The 8939-nt window shown below is 39.4% G+C and overlaps 1 pseudogene; it reads right to left on the reverse strand.

The window, feature by feature from the left end:
• Positions 1 to 1416: 1416 nt before the first annotated feature.
• LOC102241951 lies at positions 1417 to 1785 on the reverse strand (annotated as a pseudogene).
• Positions 1786 to 8939: the final 7154 nt, after the last annotated feature.

The raw sequence follows: 8939 nt of genomic DNA on the forward strand, positions 1-8939 counted from the left end.
TAAAGTTGATAGAACTTTGATTTCTGTACAAGGAGAAGCACTTGCTTCAAACAGTGAGGCTTCTATGAGATCTAAAGTTGATAGAACTTTGATTTCTGTACAATTTATCAGGGTTTCCAAGTATAAAATTTACTTTTCTAATAATAAATAATTTTAAATGACAATGGGTTCCAAAAGTGGTAACAGTAATGAAAATCCTCATAGAAGCCAATGATGGAATTTTAACCAAACCTTAAGAAACTTTCTGAAAACACACTTCCTAATTAGGTCCCTAACTAACAATTAAATCTATCCATCTTGTGCCTCTTCTCAGTATATAAAATTGTATGGATGAGAGAAGAAAAATACCCAATCAAGAGCCCACAATAGTACATGGCTTGCTTCAAAAATTTCCCTGCGTGTTTAGTTGCCAAAACACATTAAGTTTATTCATGGTGACTTTCCACACTGGAGGGGTTCAGAGGCCTCAATACAGTAGAAAATGTGTGGGTGAGAGGGGTTTATCTGAGAGTACATTCTTCTAAATTCCCTTTTGAAGGGCCTTCAAATAAAATCATTTAAAGCTGCCCTTTACCATATGAATTAATGTAATCATAATTATATTGAAAATTAGTCTTAACTTGTCTGTGGACATGTTTCTAAAGAGATTTAAGAATTTATTAGAGCAGTATGTGTATGTATTCCATATCTGTGTGTACACGTGTGCACATAAGCACATAAATGTATGAAATACACACACTTATGTGTCAAAATGTTATCTGCTCAGGATAATGTAAGCGACAGAGGGTCTGAGTGTAACACAAAGGCAGAGGAAGGGCTGATTCGCTGTCTGCTTGAGCTGGGACATCCACCTCCTTCTGACATCAGTGCTCAAAGATTGGGGCCCACGCCATCACCCCCACCCATTCTCAGGCCTCTGGGTTTGGTCTGGAGCTTCACTACTGCCTTCCCAGGGCCTGCAGCCTATACACAGCAGGCTATGGGACTTCTCAGTCTTCCTAACATGAACCAATCTTTCAGAATAAATCTTTTCCTAAACAATATGTGTATCCCATTGGTTCTGCTTCTCTGAAGAACCTCTGCCCTCTGACATCAGTGCTCAAAGATTGGGGCCCACACCATCACCCCCACCCATTCTCAGGCCTTTGGGTTTGGTCTGGAGCTCCACTACTGCCTTCCCAGGGCCTGCAGCCTGTACACAGCAGGCTATGGGACTTCTCAGTCTTCATAATCATGAACCAATCTTTCAGAATAAATCTTTTTCTAAAAAATATGTGTATCCCATTGGTTCTGCTTCTCTGAAGAACCCTGAGTAGCACAGATTTTGGTATTTATATACTTTGAGGTTTTTTGGCAGAATTTTATGGTTTCATTAACACAAATACACTATGAATACAAGCTGTCTATTCATTTTCTTCACTTATTAGTGACTCTGATGGCCGGCTGGGCTGCTCTTTCCTCACTTAATGCTTTTGGGGTTCTTCGAGGAGACATTGTGAGCAATCTCAGCACAGTGAGATTTTTGCACTTCAAGCTTCTTGACGCTGTGGACCAGGAACTTCCCAAAGCCACTGGGCAGCATGTGCTTTGTTTTCTTGTTGCTCCCATAACCAGTGTTGGGCATCAAGATCTGGCCTTGAATCTTCCATGCATCCTGTTGTCAATGCCTCTGGGTTTCCGTCAGTTAGACTACATTTTAACATATCCATCTGACTGGTGCCGGATCAATTTCCTGGTCCTCTTTTTTATGATCTTGGGTTTTACAAGGGTTCTGAGGTTGGCCATGGTGCTGAGTAGGAGATGACCACCACCTTGGTAGGCAATGCTGAGGAAGTGGTATTTATATACTTTGATACATAAGGTACGCAAATGATAATGCTGAATCTCTCTTCAAAAAAAAACAAAAAACCATTACTGTTCTGTTAGCTATTAAATGTAGTTTTACTGAGACCCCTAGAAGGAAGTGGCAAGTTAAATATTAGCTGATTATGTAAAAGCTTGAACAAGAGGAAGAGTGTCATAGCATGTATTGTTCCTGCGTCCTTTATAATGGTAACTACAGTGTGTGTGTGCGGTGACATGGGGTCCAGAGGAAACAGAAATTCTCACCAATGTGTGATGTGGAGATGTATCTCCTGAACTCCGTGGGGCAGGGGCTGGTCTGGGTTATGAATACAGAGAACAGTGTCAGAAAAATAATAGTGGTGGAAGGAACCTGTTAGTTGAAGCAACTTGAATAACATTTGTTCAGATGGTAGACAGCAATAGTGTCCCAAAGATGTCCGTGTCCTCACCCAAGAACCTTTGACTGTGTTAGGAGAATTTAAGGGTGCAGATGGAATTGACATTGCTAATCAGCTGACTTTAACATAGAGAGATTATCCTGGAACACTCAGGTGGACCAGGGTAATCACAAAGGTCCTCAAAATGGAATGAGAGAGCAGAAGAGGAAGTCCTAGTGATGTGAGAACTCCATGAATGTCTCTGGCCTCAGAGGTAAAGCAAGAAACCATGAATCTCTAGAAGGTGGAACCACCAGGAAACAAATTCTCTCTAGACCCTGATGAAGGCACTAGCCCTGAGGATACCTTTATTTTAACCAGGTGAGACCCATGTTGGACTTCCGACATGCAGAACTGTAAGATAAAAAAATGTATGTCTTATGCCACTGAGTTGTGGTCATTTGTTACAGCAGCAAAAGAAAACAAATCCAGTTCAGTAAGCAGCAGTGTTTCTAAAATGCATTCCCATGTAGAGCTACAGAAATCTATGTAGAGTCCTGTGGACATGGCGAATGGGAAGGCTAAGTGAGCTTGAAAATGTTACTGTCTTAAAACAAAAAAAAATTCAGATGAAATATTTAAAATTTCAATAGTTTATTAAGTAGACTTCCAGCTTCCAGAAAGAGCAAATAGGTTGGTTTGACTAAACTCCTCATTTTCTTTAGTTTATTTTGAAGACATAGCAAACAGAGACAAGCAGACACCTGGGAGAGCCTGTCCTTGAAAGGCAGTCATTAACAGGTGAGATGTAGGTCTGGCACTTTTTCTGAGTGTACTCTCCACTCCATCTACAACTCAAGGCAACAGGTGTCTAGCTGGCGAGGTGTCAGAGCATAGAGTTAGCTACTTGTGGAGCAGCCAGAAATTTGGGGGGATTCCAGAAGGAAGGATCCACAGAGAGGTGAGCCAAGAACCACCATGTAAAATCCATCCCAACACCTGGTTGGTGACTAAACTTCACATTCAGGGGGTCCCCAGCAGCCCAGTGCATAGGCAGGAGCTGGCAATTAGAGGGATGGAGTGGGGATTCCATCTATGTGTCCATGTGTGCTAATTTTACCTAAGGACCCCCCTCAAAAATAATACATAAAACCAGTATAAAGTCAATAAGCCATCAGGCATGGAGAGTGGGGGTAGCATAGATAAAAGAAGAATGGAAGAACAGTAATAATGGTTGGAGCAGCATGCTACATATGCAGGAAATCAATATACAATTTTGTTACTTATACTTAATTTTCATTACAATGAAAATATTTTGGACATTTATTAATATTTCATAACTCTGGTTTGAGTAGGGGTCTGGGGGCATGATCATGAGGATTTCTAAGCACCTAACCACCCATTCACCCCCATCTACAAATACTACAAAAGTTCCCAAATCCTGTCCACTCTCCTCCTACAGACTGTTTCCTGGGTTCACCATCCTCCTGCCATGACATCGTACAAGGTCATCTTTAACAACCTGAAATTATAAGAAGTTACTTCTTATAACCTTTTTTTCCTGGTCATCTTTGGGAGCACTGCCAACATCATGGCAACCTAAAATAGCCATGGTATAAAAGTCACCAAACTATGGAAGGTCTTTAAAAAATATGGTTTTGTTCCTCAAGGGATCACTGAGCCCAACACGGAGACACCAGGATGTTTTCTGCCAACATGGAACAAAGTATTCTCCCATCCAAGTCATCCCCTAGTGGCTGTGGGGGAGCTCACAGTAACAGTTAGGGAGCAAGAATGTAATGTAATGTCTACTAGGTACGGCCTCTGCAGGACCGGGGGTTGGCTGTGAGGATACAGCGGGTGTGCTCTCCTCTCTTCTCTTTTTCTTCCCTCTCCTCTCCCAGTTAGGAGTTTCAGAAGAGCTTGTGGAAAGTGCTCAGGGCAGCAGTTCATGTTTACTCATAAAGTGTTTGGGGTTGTTAAGATTCAGTATCAAACCACAAGGACCTTAGAAAGAAAGTCCTACTTGAACAATGTTTCTCAAAGTAAAGGTACTTTAAAATATTATCTCAAGAGTGGTCTTTGCTCTCTTAAACCCATGGTGGTTAAAATAGCCTGATAAGTAGGGCAAAGCTAGAGTGAGCGATGATAATAACACAGCTTTCTGAACATTCAGCACTTAGAACCAGTAGGAGCTCCAGTCTGGCCATGCTTTTTGCAGGAGTTGTTTGCAGGAGCCACCAGGCAAGGAGTGAGTGGCAGAATGTTTGAACACTGCTGTGCACATGCTGGCTTTGTGGGCCAGACATTTTTGTGCCAAAACAATTATTTAGGCATCACTTACTTGCATAATAAATATACAGGTCCTGAAACAATACTTGGAGGATTAAGACAGAGGTGTGTAGGGGGGATATGAAGAAGGGTACATATAGGGGAGGGAGGGAAGAGAACGTGTGGGACACATTCCTCGTCCCCAAAAAGCTTACAAGACAGACTTAGAGATAGTAAATCAGCCCATGAAAGTACAAAGAGAATAAAGGATTTAAATAACTGCACAAGATAATTATAGAACTGACAGTTGACACTCTGCCCCTATAATGTCAATTAAGCTGGTAAAAAGTCCTATATGCACCGAGATATATCTTGTTGAATATCAGAGAAGGTTAACAGTGAAATGTGATTCAAACTCATAAAGTGAGACTGGTCATTTCAGTGGGTGGGATGATGACAGCGCATTCATACAGGTCGGAAGTTGCCTGGTGTGAAGGGGCAGAGAATGACTCCATTTGGATGGAGCAACGGGTCACACTACTTTTAAGGTGGATCATAAGTAGGTACTCTTGTGAACATTATGAATATGTTGGAGCAATGATAGTAAAAACAAGGGGGGTGTCTGCCCCATTTATTTGGCTTTTGTGGCTCACATCTTATCACACACGACGTGATAGCTGAAAATTTTTTTCGCACTGTCTTCCAAGCAATCCTAATATGATAAAGGTATCAGAACTGACAAAGTGGTTAAGGCCAGACTCCAATGTGCTCTGACAATTACAACAACATGGAAGGAAGAACTGAGGAAAGTCATGACTGTTACTTGCAGTTTACTGCAATGTCTTAATTTCCTCTCATAATCTATTACAGATCTGTCATCCATGAACTTATTTCTATTAGAGTATATTTTATTATTTTCATCAAAATATGACATTCATGTAGGAAAAAATCAAATAATATTAAAAGATATGTAATAAAGATTACTAGTACTATCCATATCCCGCCTTTCTTTCTTGGGCACACAAAAACTTAAACAAGTCATTGTCCTGTAGGTTAGTGGGGTTGTTTTTGCCAGTTTCTGATATTGAAATGACATCTAGTTTGTAGTCTGAAGTGATATGGTAAAAAGCCCCCACACAACTCTTCATCTCTTCCCTCCCCATCAAAGGGTCATTGGTGCACCTCGAAGCACCATATTGAGGTGGTGAGTCAATGATAGAGCCTACTGGGTCTCTGAGTCACCACACTGAAGGGAACTTCCCTAAAGAACTTTATATCTGTAGAGTAATTGGGTGAGAAATAAACCCAAGTATGCTAAAGCTATGAGATTTCAGGGTTTAACTATTCATCCTACTTAACTAATCCTACTGTTTACATCACTATAAACAGCAGCCTTCTACCCTAGACCACCCATTACTACAGAGAACATCATAGAGAAAAACTATTTTTACTTTAACTTTTTCTAGTATTTATCTCTTTTGTTTTAAGTAAGATACTTATATTGTTATTTGTTGACTTATCAGTTTTAATCATTATTGATTAACTTCTCTAACGGCATATGAAAATGCACATCTTTTATACCCACACTACCCATTTTTTCTAGAGAGTTATATGATAACTTTTGCATGAATCAGTAGTAAATAGTTCCATTACTTTAATTGTGTACATGTTAATCATTACAGCACAAGTAGGGATCTATGATTACATTTGAATTTTTACAACATTTGTTTTTCTTGGAGTTAATAATCTCCTTTTTTTCATTTGCTTAGTCATCTATATACTTATTCTTAATTTTTTCCAGCATATTAGCCCATGCTTCTCAACATTTTCCCAAATACTCAGGTATATCAGATAATCTATCAATTCCATTTAGTTTCTCCCTCCTCGGCAGTTGGAACTTGCCCCTCTTTTTTTTCCACATTTTTTTCTTTATTGATTAAGATATTACATATGTGTCCTTATCCTCCCATTGCCCGCCTTACCCCACTCCCATTCATGCCCTCACCCCCCTCATGTCTGTGTCCATTGGTTATGCTTATATGCATGACTCCCATTCATGCCCTCACCCCTCTCATGTCTGTGTCCATTGGTTATGCTTATATGCATGCATACAAGTCCTTTGGTTGATTTCTCCCCCTTACCTCCACCCTCCCCTACCTTGCCACTCTTTAGGCCTGCCCTCTGCTCCCAGTCTGGGGATTACTCAAGCTGCTTTCTGAGGGAGAGCCACAACTTTATTACATTGATAACCATTATTCCTGAAGCCAATACTGTAGTTGCTTCCTAAGAAAATGTGAATGGAAAGAAAATTGATAGTCTTCACAACATGAAAATAGCTTTATTTATTGCTCTTGCTTGAGTGATAGTCGTGTGGGTATAGGAATTAATTTTGAGTTACCCAATTCCATGCTGATTTCCATCTGCGTATAATGTGTTCTCCAACACTACACTCTCCCTAGAGGATATTCAGTTCATCCTTGGGGTTCTGAAACTTTACAGTTATGCTTCTCACTGAGTTTCTTTTTTTATTTTCATTTAATAATTTTCTTTCTTTCACTTTTACTGGAATTACCATTAGTTAGATCATGAACTTCTGCATTGCCCCTCTAACTTTCTTTTTATCTCTTTCATATACTAGGTGCTTTAGGGCCTAGAGGATATTTAGTTCATCCTTGGGGTTCTAAAACTTTACAATTATGCTTCTCACTGGGTTTCCTTTTTTATTCTCATTTAATAATTTTCTTTCTTTCACTTTTTCTGGAATTACTATTAGTTAGAGCATGAACTTCTACATTGCACCTCTAACTTTCTTTTTATCTCTTTCATATACTAGGTGATGTCCTACTCTTTATTTTCCAAATTTATTAATTTTGTTTTATTTTTTATCATATTTTTAATTTCTAAAATCTTTCCATGAATTTCCAAGATGCTACTTATGTTCTGATTGTTCTTTTGTTGAATAGCCTCTTGTTCACCTAATTTCTCCAAGCATAAAAATTACAGAATTCTCTTTCCCCTTTATTATGTATGTTTACCATGAGTTTCCTTCTCTGTTTAATTTGGTCTTTCTCTTTCATGTTTGGAAACTCTTTTTGTGTCTAGTTATTTTAAGCTATTTACTCGCGATTGAGGGTGAAGGCCTACACATTGATTGGAACTTCTGTGCGTGGGGACCTCACAGTTTGGTGGATGAGTGTGAGCAGGTTTGGGGGTTCCTCAAAACAAAATGCCTGGTATTCTCTGTGGCAGAATTCAGTTTCTCTAGACTTTTGCCAGAGACAGATCTCTGCCCCCGCTTGCTTGGGGATGCTTGGCTGATAGGATTGTGGAATTGAGGTGAGAAGGGAGCTGAAGGTACTACCACCATCACACACGTGTTTATTGACCCTCCCCACCCCCTACTCTTTCCGGTGACTCCAGCCTCCTGAACAGCTCAGGGGTCCTGCAGGTGAGGTGTCCCTATTTTCTCCAACTCCCCCCAACCCCCCTGCAGGAGCTGGGTTTGGCTTTCTCCTGTTTGTGGATATAGGTGTTTTCATGCATCAGCTGAGCTGAACTCCTCACTGCTCATCTCACTCCTGCATTCTATTGTCCTCTTGCATTTGAGCTTTCTTATTGTTTACTCTCACTTTAATGGGTATCCTAGGATATAGGTAGAAAATGTGATCCGACATGGAAATAATGGGCTCCAAAAAGTTGTCACTTACTTTGTAAACTAGTATTATTATTTTGTAGCCAAATTCACACTTAATAATATGACTCTGAGATTAGCAACCCTAGATTTAGTGAGCTAGTCTTATAAATTTAGACCACATTATTGTTTATTTCCCTAGAAATATAGCAAGAAACTAGAAATGGTCTTAAATACCATCCAATCTAACCTATTTACTTTGTAAGAGAAAACAAAAAGAGAGAGACTCAGGGAAATTAAATGCCAACTTTAATCAAAGAGCTGTTTATTGGCAGATTCCAGTGAATATATAACTCTTTCACTAATAATCCAGTGCTCTGTCTCTTATATCCTTAATTACTGTAAGATTCAATCATAAATCTAAGCCTATTACCCAAGTAGCAGTGATTAGAATGAAGGAGATATTTTTCAGTTTTCAAATAAAAGCAATAGTGATATAAGACTTAATCCAACCTATTTATTTTATCTGAAAGACCAGTATTTCAAAGTAAGGTTATTGGATAAATAAAACATATTAGCTTCCTCAAAATCATGAGAAATAGAAGTACAAGATGAAGCTTGTAGAGTGTCTCTATGTAGCTGTTACCAAATTGGTTATTAAACATTGATTTGGGAGTTTTAAAGAATGTTGATGACCCCTAAAAGACCTTCATGTAAGCTTCTTCACATTTGTGCTGTTTGCTTATTTTTTTTCCACCTAAGCAGCTACTTAGACAGCCTCGGTACATGGTGCAGAAAATATGGAGACATAATAA

The sequence above is a fragment of the Myotis brandtii genome, unplaced genomic scaffold (genome assembly GCF_000412655.1).
Source record: "Myotis brandtii unplaced genomic scaffold, ASM41265v1 scaffold938, whole genome shotgun sequence".
NCBI classification, from domain to species: Eukaryota; Metazoa; Chordata; class Mammalia; order Chiroptera; family Vespertilionidae; genus Myotis; species Myotis brandtii.